This window comes from Manihot esculenta, chromosome 5 (assembly GCF_001659605.2).
Source record: "Manihot esculenta cultivar AM560-2 chromosome 5, M.esculenta_v8, whole genome shotgun sequence".
NCBI classification, from domain to species: domain Eukaryota; kingdom Viridiplantae; phylum Streptophyta; class Magnoliopsida; order Malpighiales; family Euphorbiaceae; genus Manihot; species Manihot esculenta.
This window is the reverse complement of record NC_035165.2, coordinates 31,737,977-31,750,578: the sequence shown is the minus strand read 5'-3', so window position 1 is coordinate 31,750,578 and position 12,602 is coordinate 31,737,977.

Here is a 12,602-nt window from a genome sequence, read left to right as displayed (position 1 = left end):
TGGTATGGGCTGCTCAAAGGTACCGGGAAGAACAAAAAGAGGACAAAGGGACCAACTAAAAGCAAAACCAAAATCCGAAGAAGCAAGAATATGAAGGAGACCATAAAAGTTATCCAGTCTCCCGAAAAGGGAATAATCGAAGTAAGAATAAGAATTATATCCCATTGAATACCTCGTGAACATATATTCTAATGTGGATTAGGAAAAATGACAAGAAGATCAGGTAGCCACCCAAGCTCAACCCGAGGAAACCTGAAAGATGATAATTCGCTAGGCCATCCGAGCATTAGTCCTACTAAAAGGCCACAAGATCATCTGGGCGTTAGTCTCACATTACAAGGCATCTCATGCCAGGCCACAAGGTGAGAATCCGCCAGGCCATCTTGATGATGGTTCCACTAAAAAGCCACAAGGCTATTCGGGTGTCGGTCCCGCATAACAAGGCATCTCATGCCAGGCCACAAGGCGAGAATCTGCCAGGCTATCCAGGCATTGGTCCTACTAAAAGGCTACAAGGCCATCCGAGTATTGGTCTTACATAATAAGGCATCTTATGTTATGCCACAAGGCGGAAATTCGTTAAGCCATTCAAGCATCGGTCTGATTAAAAAAGCCACAAGGTCATCCGGGCATTAGTCTCTCATAACAAGGCATCTCATGCCAGGCTATAAAGCAAAAATCTATCAGGCCATTCAAGCGTCGGTCTTACTAAAAGGCCACAAGGCTATCCGGGCATCTGTCCCACATAACAAGGCATCTCATGCCAGGCCATAAGGTGTGAATCTGTCAGGCCATCCGAATGTCAGTCCCGTATAATAAGGCATACCATGCCAAGCCACAAGACAAGAATCCACCAGGCCATCTGGCCGTCGGTCCCACTAAAAGGCCATCCGGGCATCGATTTCGCATAACAAGGCATTTTATGCCAGGCCACAAGGTGGGAATCCATCAAGCCATCTGGGTGTTAGTCCCACTAAAAGGCCACAAGGCTATCTAGGCGTCTGTCACACATAACAGACATCTTATACTAGGCCACAATTCGAGTATTAGTCCCACTAATCAAAGCATCTCATGTCAGGCCATAAGGCAATGTAAAGACCCGAAAATCGGACCGCTACCGGCGTTAGGATTCAGATCGACTTAAGGTCACCGGAACCCGTAGCAAGCCTACTATACATCCTATGTACCTGATAAAAATCCCATACATGATCATACATCATAACAAAAACTTAAACATTCCATGAAACCAAGCTCAACCTGTACATGTATCAAAACTGTAAACATAAAACCCACACTAGAGCCCTCATCAAATGCTCTAGTATGGTAAACATTACATGCCTCAAGCTTGGTTCAAACATAACTCATAATTAAAACTTTTACATAAGGATCATGTTAACAAGGATTACAAAATAAAAACTAGGGCAAAGCACAATTCTATTCCATTAAATAATACATGTCCACAACTATTCTATTACATCAGACAATACCAGCTACTATGTCGGCTTCCCCGAGCTATCCTTGACCCTGCAAACTTGGGGTTAGGGGAGAGGGATAAGCTACAAGAGCTTAGTGAGTAGAACATAAAAACAGTTTAATAAACATATGCTCGTATGAAATGCGTCACAACACAAATAATTCACATCAAGATGGACTTGTCACCAGTAACCCTCTACATATTCCAATGTGCCCGGCTCTCGACAAAGCTCCTTAGGACTTTCGCTTAAACATAACATAACATATCCAAAATGCTAGGAGCGTAGAATGGGCCTCACCTGGACTTTTGTATCGTATCATATCATATCATCTCGAGGGCTAGTAGGTCATCCAACATCCATCCACATCAACAGTAAATTATGCAATGCATCATATTCATGAATTCTAATGCAAACATCCTAATATATATAAACATGTCATTCGTGATGCATGAACATACTTAAAAGTTTGATTACTTTAAAACGATAGATTAGTTCAGTTCTACTCACCTTTGGCTGACGCTCGCCTAAACTGACGCAGTTATCTCACTGCAGGCCTCTACGGTCTCCTAGGTCCGATCCTACACAAATGGACTCAAATGAGGGATCAAACATGACTATTACATGACTCTAAACAACTCCCCAAAAACCCCCCCTTAAACATACTAGAACATGTATACAAAACAAGCAAAAGAAGGCTGGGCAGTGGACTTTCAGCGGCCGAAGGTCCCTCACAGATCCGAAAGTCAGGGACTTTCGAGGGCAGGTTCAGCGGCCTAAACTCCACACAAATCCGAAAGTCAGGGACTTTTGGGGGCGGGTTCGGCGGTCGAAACCCCATCACAGATCCGAAAGTCATGCTTTCGGGGGCAGATTAGGCGGCTAAAAGGCTGCCTCCACAAGCAGGTTCGGCGGCCAAATCTTGCTTCGGCGGCCGAACCTGGGTTCTCCAGCAAGGCAGAACCCGATTCTGCCCTATGCATACAGCCACCCAACTCTCCAATCCTCACACCCAACAACTCAAAAAAATACATACTCACCCCACCTACATAAGGGACATAAAAACTAGCCTAATCCCCAATAAGTAACAACAAAAACACAAGAGGGAGCATTTATCATCAAAACTAACACAAACCCTAAAACTTTAAATCTAACCTTTTCATACATTATTAACCCTTAATCCCATCTTAAACTTGATTAAAACATAGGAAAGGCAAGAATCTAGGCTTACCTCTTGGAGATCTAAGGGTGACAGCAACCCTAACGTGAAGATGAGGTAAAACGGTCTCCAGAGATCTCCAAGGTTTAAAAACTTGGATTCAAGCTCAAATCTTCAAAAACAAGAGAAAACTCATGAACTTTCTAAGAGATTTGAAGGAAAAACAACAAGAACAACAAAGGGAGGGCAAGGACTCACCTCTGCCCGGAAATGGAGAGAAAATCCTGACATTTTTGGGCTGAAGGCCTCTTATAGGTGGCTGGACAAACCACCTTCGGGGGCCGAAAGGGGAGGTCTAGTGGCGGCACCACCTTTGGCGGCCGAACTTGAAGGTTCGATGGCCGAACTTAAAGGTTCGGCGGCCGAACCTGGGTTTTTCCTTCCAAAACTATTTTCTTTCTTTTTAACTCAAAACCTTAAAATTTTCAAATTCATTTAATAAAAATCTTATTTTACCCTTCCTGAGGAGATTTCAGTTTCGAGATTCCAGATTCCAACGAAGATTCTGTTGGAAGATTGGAATTCCGACGCTGAAGTCTAATCGGGTATTACAGGCAAGTTCCACCAGGCCATCCGAGCGTCGGTCCCACTAATCAAGGCAACTCATGCCAAGTCATAAGGCAAGTTCTACCAGACCATCCGGACGTTGGTCCCACTAATCAAGGCAACTCATGCCATACTATAAGGTAAGTTTCGCCATGCCATCTAAGTGTCAATCCTGCATTACAAGGCATCTTATGCCAAGCCACTAGGCAGGTTTGGCCAGGACACAATCCAGGTATCAGTCCCACTAATCAAGGCATCTCATGGCAGGCCATAAGGTAAGTTCCGCTAAGCCATCCGAGTGTCAGTCCCATTAATCAAGGCATCTCATGCCAAGCCATAAGACGAGTTCCGCCAGGCCATTCGAGCATCGATCCCACTAATCAAGGCATCTCATGCCAAACCATAAGGCAAGTTTCGCTAAGCCATCCGGGCATCGGTCCCACTAATCATGGCAACTCATGCCAGGCCATAAGGCAAGTTTCGCTAGGCCATCTGAGTGTCAGTCCCGCATCACAAAATATCATATGCCAGACCACAAGGCGAGTTCTGCTAGACCACAATCCGGGTGTCAGTACCCCTAATCAAGACAACTCATGCTAAGCCATAAGGCAAGTTTTGCCACATCATTCAGGTGTTAGTCCCGTTTCACAAGAAGTTTCTAAGGCATTTGATGCTAGGTCACAAGGTGGGTATACACCAAGCCGACCAACTCGGTGTCAATCTTGTTTCACAAGAAGTTTATAAGGCATTTAATGCCAGGTCATAAAGCAGGTATACGCGAGACCGACCAACCGGGTGTTAGTCCCATTTCACAAAAAGATTCTAAGGCATTTGATGCTAGGCTACAAGGTGAGTATACGCCAGGCCGACCAACTGGGAGTTAGTCCCATTGCACAAAAAGTTTCTAAGGCATTTCATGCCTAAGCCACAAGATGGGTATGAGCCAGGCCACATGACCAAGCATTGTTCCCATTTCATAGAAAGTCTCCAAGGCATTTGTCACTGCTCTTATGAACACTCTTGAAAATCTAAAGTTTTTTGTGACGGAAGAAGGCCCATTGTAGGTAGGCGAGACTTTTTAATGATTGGCAAAGACAGGACAGACTGCTAACGAGTGGAGTCCACAAGGAGGAAAAAGACCAAAAGCTCATCAGAGCTAGTTAGAGCTTGAAAACGCCCGAAAATGCATTAGGAATGAAAAATACTTGAAAGCTCATTAGGGCTGGAAAATACTTAGAAACTCGCCAGGGAAAGAAAATACCCAGAAGCTTGTCAGGGCTAGAGAATTCCCGAAAATGTGCTAGGGCTGAAAAGTGCATGGAAGCTCGTTAGGGTTAGAGAATGCCCGGAAACGTGCCAGGACTAGGTAACGCTCGGAAGCTCACTAGGGCTATAGAATACCCGAAAGCTTGCTAGGGCTAGTTAGAGCAAGAGAAAGCTTGAAAACTTGCCAAGGTATCACTATATCGCTCAAATCAATTTTGGCCAGATACTGGATAAGATCTTGGATCGGGCTGGTCGGCAGGACGAGTAAGAAGAAAGTAAGGACAACATGCGCTCAGCCCAGATAGAAGCTGGCTTAGTTCGACGGACTGAACTAAGGCCATACAGCTCCACTTAGGATAGTCAGTATGATTTACATATCAGGACCGTGACATATTTCATAGCCAGGATACTAGGAGGGTATCCGTTAGGCTAACGACTGTGTATCAATTCTCATTAATAAAATTCTCAAGTAATTATCATGACTAGGTGTTAAATTTGGTTTATTATTTATAACCACAAGGCAATGGTCATTTGTGGGCAAGAGCAGACAAACCAATGTGAGTATGGAAGGCTAATCTAAAATAAGCCACGTCCCTAGATCATGAGAACAACTGTCACCTTCGAATCTAAAGAATCAAAGACCAGCGAGGGACTTTTGATATTAAACAATAATTGCCCAAAGAAGGCCATGTGCTGACACTCGAAGATAGGATCACGTGATAAGAGTCTGATTAGATGATGCTTGGTCCCACCAAGAGAAAAGAAGACCCGAACGCTTTAGGTCGACCTCAGTTCAGCTTTTCGTCAAGACTCGCCCTCCCTTGAAGAGGTCGGATCTTCACAGGAAGTTATCGTTAGCGGCTACAATCTAAGAGACCCCCTTTACATCTGTAATCACGGGATTCTCGACCAATTAGTCAGCGATATGCCTTATCAACGAACCGGCTACATTATTGTTGGATTCTCAGAAAATGCTATAATTAATTCTATTATCTTACAGTATAAAAACCAATGATTACAAAGATAAAAGTATACAATTCTTATACAACTATTCTTGAATTCTAAGTAATTTTTTTTATACTTTTCTATTTTTCAGTTTACTAACTTAAACGTCAAAATAACTGTCGTAGGCGCAATCACTTTACATTCTTTTTTTTTTACATGTTTAATCACTCGCAACACAATTTTATTTTTTAACTATATCAATAATAAAGAAAGTTAATGAAATTAAAGAATCACATAAAAACAATGACTTTACTGTATTTCTCATAGCAGTGACTATTTCTTTTTCTTTTGAAAAAAAAAATTATAAAACTATATAGATGATTTTGAAAATTCAGAAATAAATGCATAGGTGTTGTCCATGTAAAATACATTTCAAACTCACACAAAAAGAAAATTGGTTGGTGATGAATTAAATATTTATATGAAGATTTATGCGAAATTAATGAAACTGTGCTTAATAAACCATAAAAACAAATATGTATATTTTTACCGATAATTATTAAACTCATCTGACATTTTCCATTGTTTTGTCCAATCTTTTCTGAAAAACTGAATTGAATATTACCTTTTCAATGCCATTGATCTGTGATGGAAAATTATTATATAGTCTTAAATAACATGAAAATTTTATTAATTAATTTTTTTATTTTAAAAAATATATTAAAATATTTTTAAAATTTTAAAAAATCTACTAGTTAATTTTTTAATTAAATTTAATTATTAAATATTATAAAAAAATTTAAAACGCTTTCAATATGAAGGAAATAAGCATATTTTTTAAAAATTTAAAAATTTAACTAATAAATTTTTTAAAATTATAAAAATTAAATCATAAAATATTTAATGAAAATATTAATTAATAAATATTTTAAAATGTTAAAAATATTTTAATATATTTTTTAAAATAAAAAAATCAATTAATAAATGTGCCACAAAAATTAAATAATAATTTTTCCATTTATGATTTCTACTACTATTCAATGGTCAAACCGCATGAGATGGTAATTTTCTTTATTATATTTCTGTTCAGATGGTCATTGATAAATTCTTCCAAAGTAGATAGGATATCCCAACAACAAAACTTAGAAAATCTTTCATTAACACATCAAATTTGAAAAAAAAATTAAAAAAAGAAATGAATTATGGAAAGGAAACTAATATTTATAATACATTAATTTTACGTTGAATATCAAAATTTAAAGTAAGGTATTAATATTATTTCAAAAAAAAAAGATATTAATATAAGTTGATAAATTGCGTATTTCAAATAACACTATTTTATTTATTAAAACTCATTTAAAATATATTTCAAATAATATTATTTTATTTAATATTTTAAATCTATATTTAAATAAGATGCCCTCCATCTTCATGAGTATAATGTAAATCCATAACTCAAAAATCTTTTACACTTTAATTAATACTGCTATATTTATAAATTTATATATTAATATTTTACATTTTTTAAATTATAATAAAATAATAAAAAATAAGTTTGAGAAAAAACATTTTTCAAATATAAATTATTTTTGATAGTTAAAACTAAAAGTTATATATAGTATTGAAAGCAATAGGGCCTTCCTACCTTATGTAGACCCTAAGCCATATTTTGGGCTATTTGAAAATGCTCTAGACGCCTAGAAGGCCTTTTTAATACTAATTTTTACACCTTGATCCTCCTTCCTTTCTTTCTTTCTTTTGTTGTTGCTAATTTCTCCTTATTTTCTTGCTAATTTCTGCTTTGCATCAAAATAAGATTTTCCATCTTCTAAATTTATTTTACTTAGTTAATCTTTTTAGCCCTCATATTTTTCCAATATTAGTTATTCTTTTTATTCTTCACATTTTTTTCTAATAGGAGACAACATATATTCAGTAATAAATGGTATATGTGAAATTTAAAATTTTTAGAGCGTAAATAGTTTTAGCGAATATTTAAATTGAAGGTTTTAATAGTCATAAAAATGATTTCAGTAGCATTAGCCATTTAAATGCAAATGTCGTAAAGTAGAATCAATCGAATCGTCCCCAAGTATGTAAATCGCTTGAATAAAAGTTATTAACCCTTATTTGGTAGAAGTAATTTTTTTCTTCTAAAGAGCCCGTTTCGATATTAAGAGTAGGTTGATAACCCACAACAGAAAGCATTCTACCCAATAAGGTGGATATTTCAGATCTTACATAGAAAAAACGGAAGATATTGTCGATAAATAGATATACGCCTTATTCATTAACATTTTAAAAATATTTCATTATAATTAGGGCAGTCAAATAAAATTTTAGGCAAAAATATACTTAAACCATTTGATTCAATAATCAAATAAGTACATAAATTTAAAAAAAAAATAAAAAATCCAAACAAGCCCTTATAAATTTTCAAATTGTTCAAAATTTTTTAATATCATATTTAGAAAAAAATCATATAAACCCTTCAACTTAAAAAATAAATTAAATAAATTCTTACTTTTGATTCATTTTTTTTTTTAAAAGTAATAGACCACTTGGAACCCTGTAAAAAAGTCTAAAAAATTATTTAAAATTCAGTATTTGGGGGCAAAGCCCTTCAATTTTTTTTTTAAAAAAAAATTAATCAAACTCATGATCCTGGTGAAAATGAATGAACAAGCCTAGTATGATCGACGTTAAAAGGACTATTTACCGTTTTATCTCTCCCTCTTACAGTCATCCTCACTTTGAGTAAACGTAACCTGACCATCTCACACCAAATCTAACTCTCTCAAATTTGAAGCTTTCTCCTAATAATAGTATGCCTTAGAGCATACTCTAAATTGTTTCTTATGAATAATAAATCACATAAAATGGCTATAATATTATTTCTTAATAATTTAATAGAATTGGATTATAGAAAATAGTCTATTGATTATTTGATGAAAGTTTCATTCACAATGAGTTATTTGATGGAAGTTTCATTCAGTCACAAGGAGTTATTTGATGATTCCAATCCAAATTACGTTGATCTATCAAATCTGCCACCCAACAAATATAAGGGGGGCAATGAAATGGTCGAACAATATGAAAATCAACAATACCATAAACCTATAGATCATACCAAATGAGAGTATCACTGTTATTGCTAATATTTATCCTGACGCCTCCTTTCAGAACATCCCTGCATATTGAGTTTTAAGAAGCCGAGCCCACAAAATGGATGGATTCTAAAAAAAGTGCCAACATTACTTAGCTAAGCATGCCAAAAATCTCCATGAAATTCAAATAAGCTGGAGTGTTGCTATCGAAACCAATGTTTCTTGCGGGTCTTCCCATCTCATCTCTACCAAAAATTGGCTAAAATGTCATTCAACTTAGTAAAAAACTATTTATGAAGGAGTATTGCAAGAAATCTGCAAATCTCGAAGACAACCATCTATCCTGGCAATACTTATCAAATAAGAAGGAGCTTGAGATACAAACACAAATAAAATATATAGATAAAGGATCCCCTTATCTGATCCCCTAGATGAAGAAAAAAGTATAGTATGAACTCCATTCACGAGAATAGAAAAACGAACCGTAGTGACACACAACTGCACCACATAATTAATGAAACACATCTGTTGTTGGACCTATTGCAAAAAGGACCACTCCACTTTATCATATTCCTTGTGCATATTTAGATTTATTGCCATGACATTATATTTACTGTGAGAAGTTTTAAGGTAATTAAGTACTTTATAAGTAATAATAATGTTATCTTGAATAGCACAATGTGGAATGAAAGCAACTTAGTCTTGTGAGACATAGAGAAGTTTAATCAATTAATCCGAGTCTTGGAAATAACTTTGTAAATAAAATTGCAAAGGCTAATCTCCTATATTGAGACAAAACAATTAGATTGGAGAACTTTGGAATGAGAACAATATTGGTTCTATTAAATTTCTTTAGTAGATATTCTTTATGTAAAACTGCGCATCACATTATAAACAAACTTAAGAAACTATTAGGAGCAGAGCTTTGGAACTGCCTAACTCAAAGACTACCTTCTCAACTTCACTATTTGAAATAGGAGCCAAAAGTATAGCATTAATCTCATCCGTGATTAGGCAGGAAATGAGTTTGACCATGCCACTATTGCTAGTAAGTTGCCCGACAATATACAACTGTTGAAAAAAATCATGCACTAGAGATTGGATCGTAGAATCATCCTCAATCCACAATCCAGTCACTCTGCAATCTAGTAATTATATTGCATTGTCATTTCTGTAAGGTGATCAAATAAAAAAAACTTAGAATTTCATCTTGTTGCTGCAAGTTATGGAGAATAAACAACAAAGAAGATCCTAAAACTGCATTTTGAGTATCAAAAGGTTTGGAATAAAAGATCCTTCAACTATTGCTGAATATAATGCATCTTTAAAATGTCACCTATAAAGATGTTATTATGCCACTGGCTTAAAGATGACCGACTGGCCTTTAAACGATGCATAAAAGAGTACATCAAAGAACTAGAGGCAGACATATGCTAAACAAAAGCAACAATATCAAAGTACTGAGGATGGAGTAGCCAATTAGCTTCAAAGCGAAACAAAAAGTTATTCCTAGCTAGAGGGGGGTTCAAAAACAAAATTAGAGGCCTGTGATCTGATCCGACTAAAGCTTCATGTATAAAGTGAGCTCGAAAACACTGTTGCCACTCTGTTGACACCAAGGCTCTATCCAATCTATATTATATAGCATGAACCAAAATGCTTATTAAACCAAGTAAATAGAAGCTCGATCCATAGAAAATCCAACAAAGCACAAGCTGAGATAAAAGCATTAAGGCTTGATATCTGAAAAGCAGTCACGGTATATCTGCCCAATTTATTTGTAGAGAAGCGAATAGCCTTAAAATTGCAATACCATGGAGGGACATAGCTGGTCTTAAAACAGCCAAATCAGCCTATAAACCATCACTTTGTACTTTATCTAGACACTCATAAATAAAAGTTATTTTTCCAACAGTGCTTAATATCCTTTAGAGTGATGAGACAGACTATAAAATCGTAGCATAAATAGCAATGATTCAAGTCAATCGAATTATCCCACCAAAGAGATAAATTGCCTTTAATACCAACTGAATCAATAAATAATGAGTAAAGATATCCACATTGGCGTTGCAATATTGTGATATATTGTCATCTCTGTTTAGTTTCCACAAGAAAAACTATACAAAAGTGTTTTGTAAACAAGAAAAACTATACAAAAGTGTTATTTACAAAGGAGCTCGCTCACATAGAACTCGCACTGTCTCGGGTTATCCAATTCCCTGTTCGTTCCAAACTAAGGACATTATGGCTCAAGAAATATCAAACTAATCCGTATGGAAGTCCCAAAAACAAAAAGCTGAAACTTGCAAACTAAACACAAATAGCATCTTGTAATATTTCACATGTTCATAAACTTACTAAAAGGAGGCAAACGTGGCCAAGGATATACACATTGGAGGAGATGGCATATGAAAATAGACTAAAAAAATGGAAAGGAGAAAAAATGTCATTGTGACATTACAGCGACAGGTGGTAGACATTGAAAATAATAGCTTACTAATTGTCCAACACGCAAGGCCAAATGAAAACTGAACCATAAATTCCAGTGGACTATATACACAAACTAAAAAAACAAAAAGGAAAGACAAACGAAGCAAAAATCAAGTCCATCTTTGTTACTAAACCTCCAACCACAAGCACACTGCTGCATGTGTAAACTTTATGTTACAAGCCAATTACTGCTGCATGTGTTTTTTTTTTTTTTTTTTTTTTTTGACAAATGCATTATAGATTGCATTTTTGTAAGGCCCATATAGGGCAAAAAGTACAATAGAGGATTGAATACAAGACCCACCAAAAAACTTACCCAACTCTAAAATCAAACCGAGACAGCCCAACCACAAAGAACAGGTCTACCCATTCAGACTCTAAAGAGCAGCCCATGACAGCCCCATTCACCAACCCAAAAAACCCAACCCACAATCAGCTCCTGCCATCAGAAGAACCTAGAATGTTTGAAGCCACCTCTCTACTGCCAAACGATCCAGAAACGGTCGACCATCTAACTACTATTGGAAACAACCTAGAACCACGAGAACAAGCACACAACATCTCTCCCCACAAGAAGACCTCGCATCGCCGTCTGAAAATCACATGCCACATCGATGAAAAAAAGCAAGTCACAGAAGCAAAAATGTCAGTCCAGCATTCATCAACGCGAGGTCAGCCTCCACAGGTATCACATTCACTTCCATAGGTATCACATTCACCGGAAAGATCAGATACTAACCCGTCACGCCATCATCAACCATGCATTGAGAAATTTTTAAATAAACCCTCCATAAAATATCACATTCACCAGAAAAATCAGAGACTAACCCATTCTAGCCATCATTAACCATGCAAAAGTTCTCGCCATGCAGAAAGAAATTTTTAAATACACCCTCCGATAACTCCAACAAGAAACAAGACTCAGAGATAACAGAAAACCTCAGAACTTGATGACCCGCAACGCTGGTCACGATCCACAGCGCTGATCGGCAATCCAAAGTTGTATCACTGATGACCTTATCTTGTTTTCTCTTTCCTTCATTCTTTTTCTTTCTCGTTGAGATAATTCTCACCCCGATTACCCAAAACTGCACTATCGCGTATTTCATCTGACGAACTGGAATTTCCCATGAAAATATATACATTACCCAAAGTTTCGTCATCCAAATTTTTCGTATTTTCTTGTTATTATTTTTCAATTTATAATGAATACTCGAAATAAAAAAGAAAGGATAATTATCCTCTTATTTGCTATATTATTTTAAGAAGCTTTGGTTAGATTTTCCATTAGATTATTTTAAGTTTTAGGTTAATTTTTTTCCCTCTTTTTATTACCACAAGTTTTTTACACTTAAAATTCTTATTACGGAAGGTGTGATGAGGCTCCCACTGGAAATCTCGAAAATACATGCAAGTTATCCAAGGGACAATTTGAGAGTCCAAAATCTCTAAAATCTAATTGAAAGTCCACACTCGGAAAACTTCCACATATATCCTAATATGTACCACGTAGTAGGCATCAAACTTGCATTAGCAAACCGATTAGAAAGTCCACAC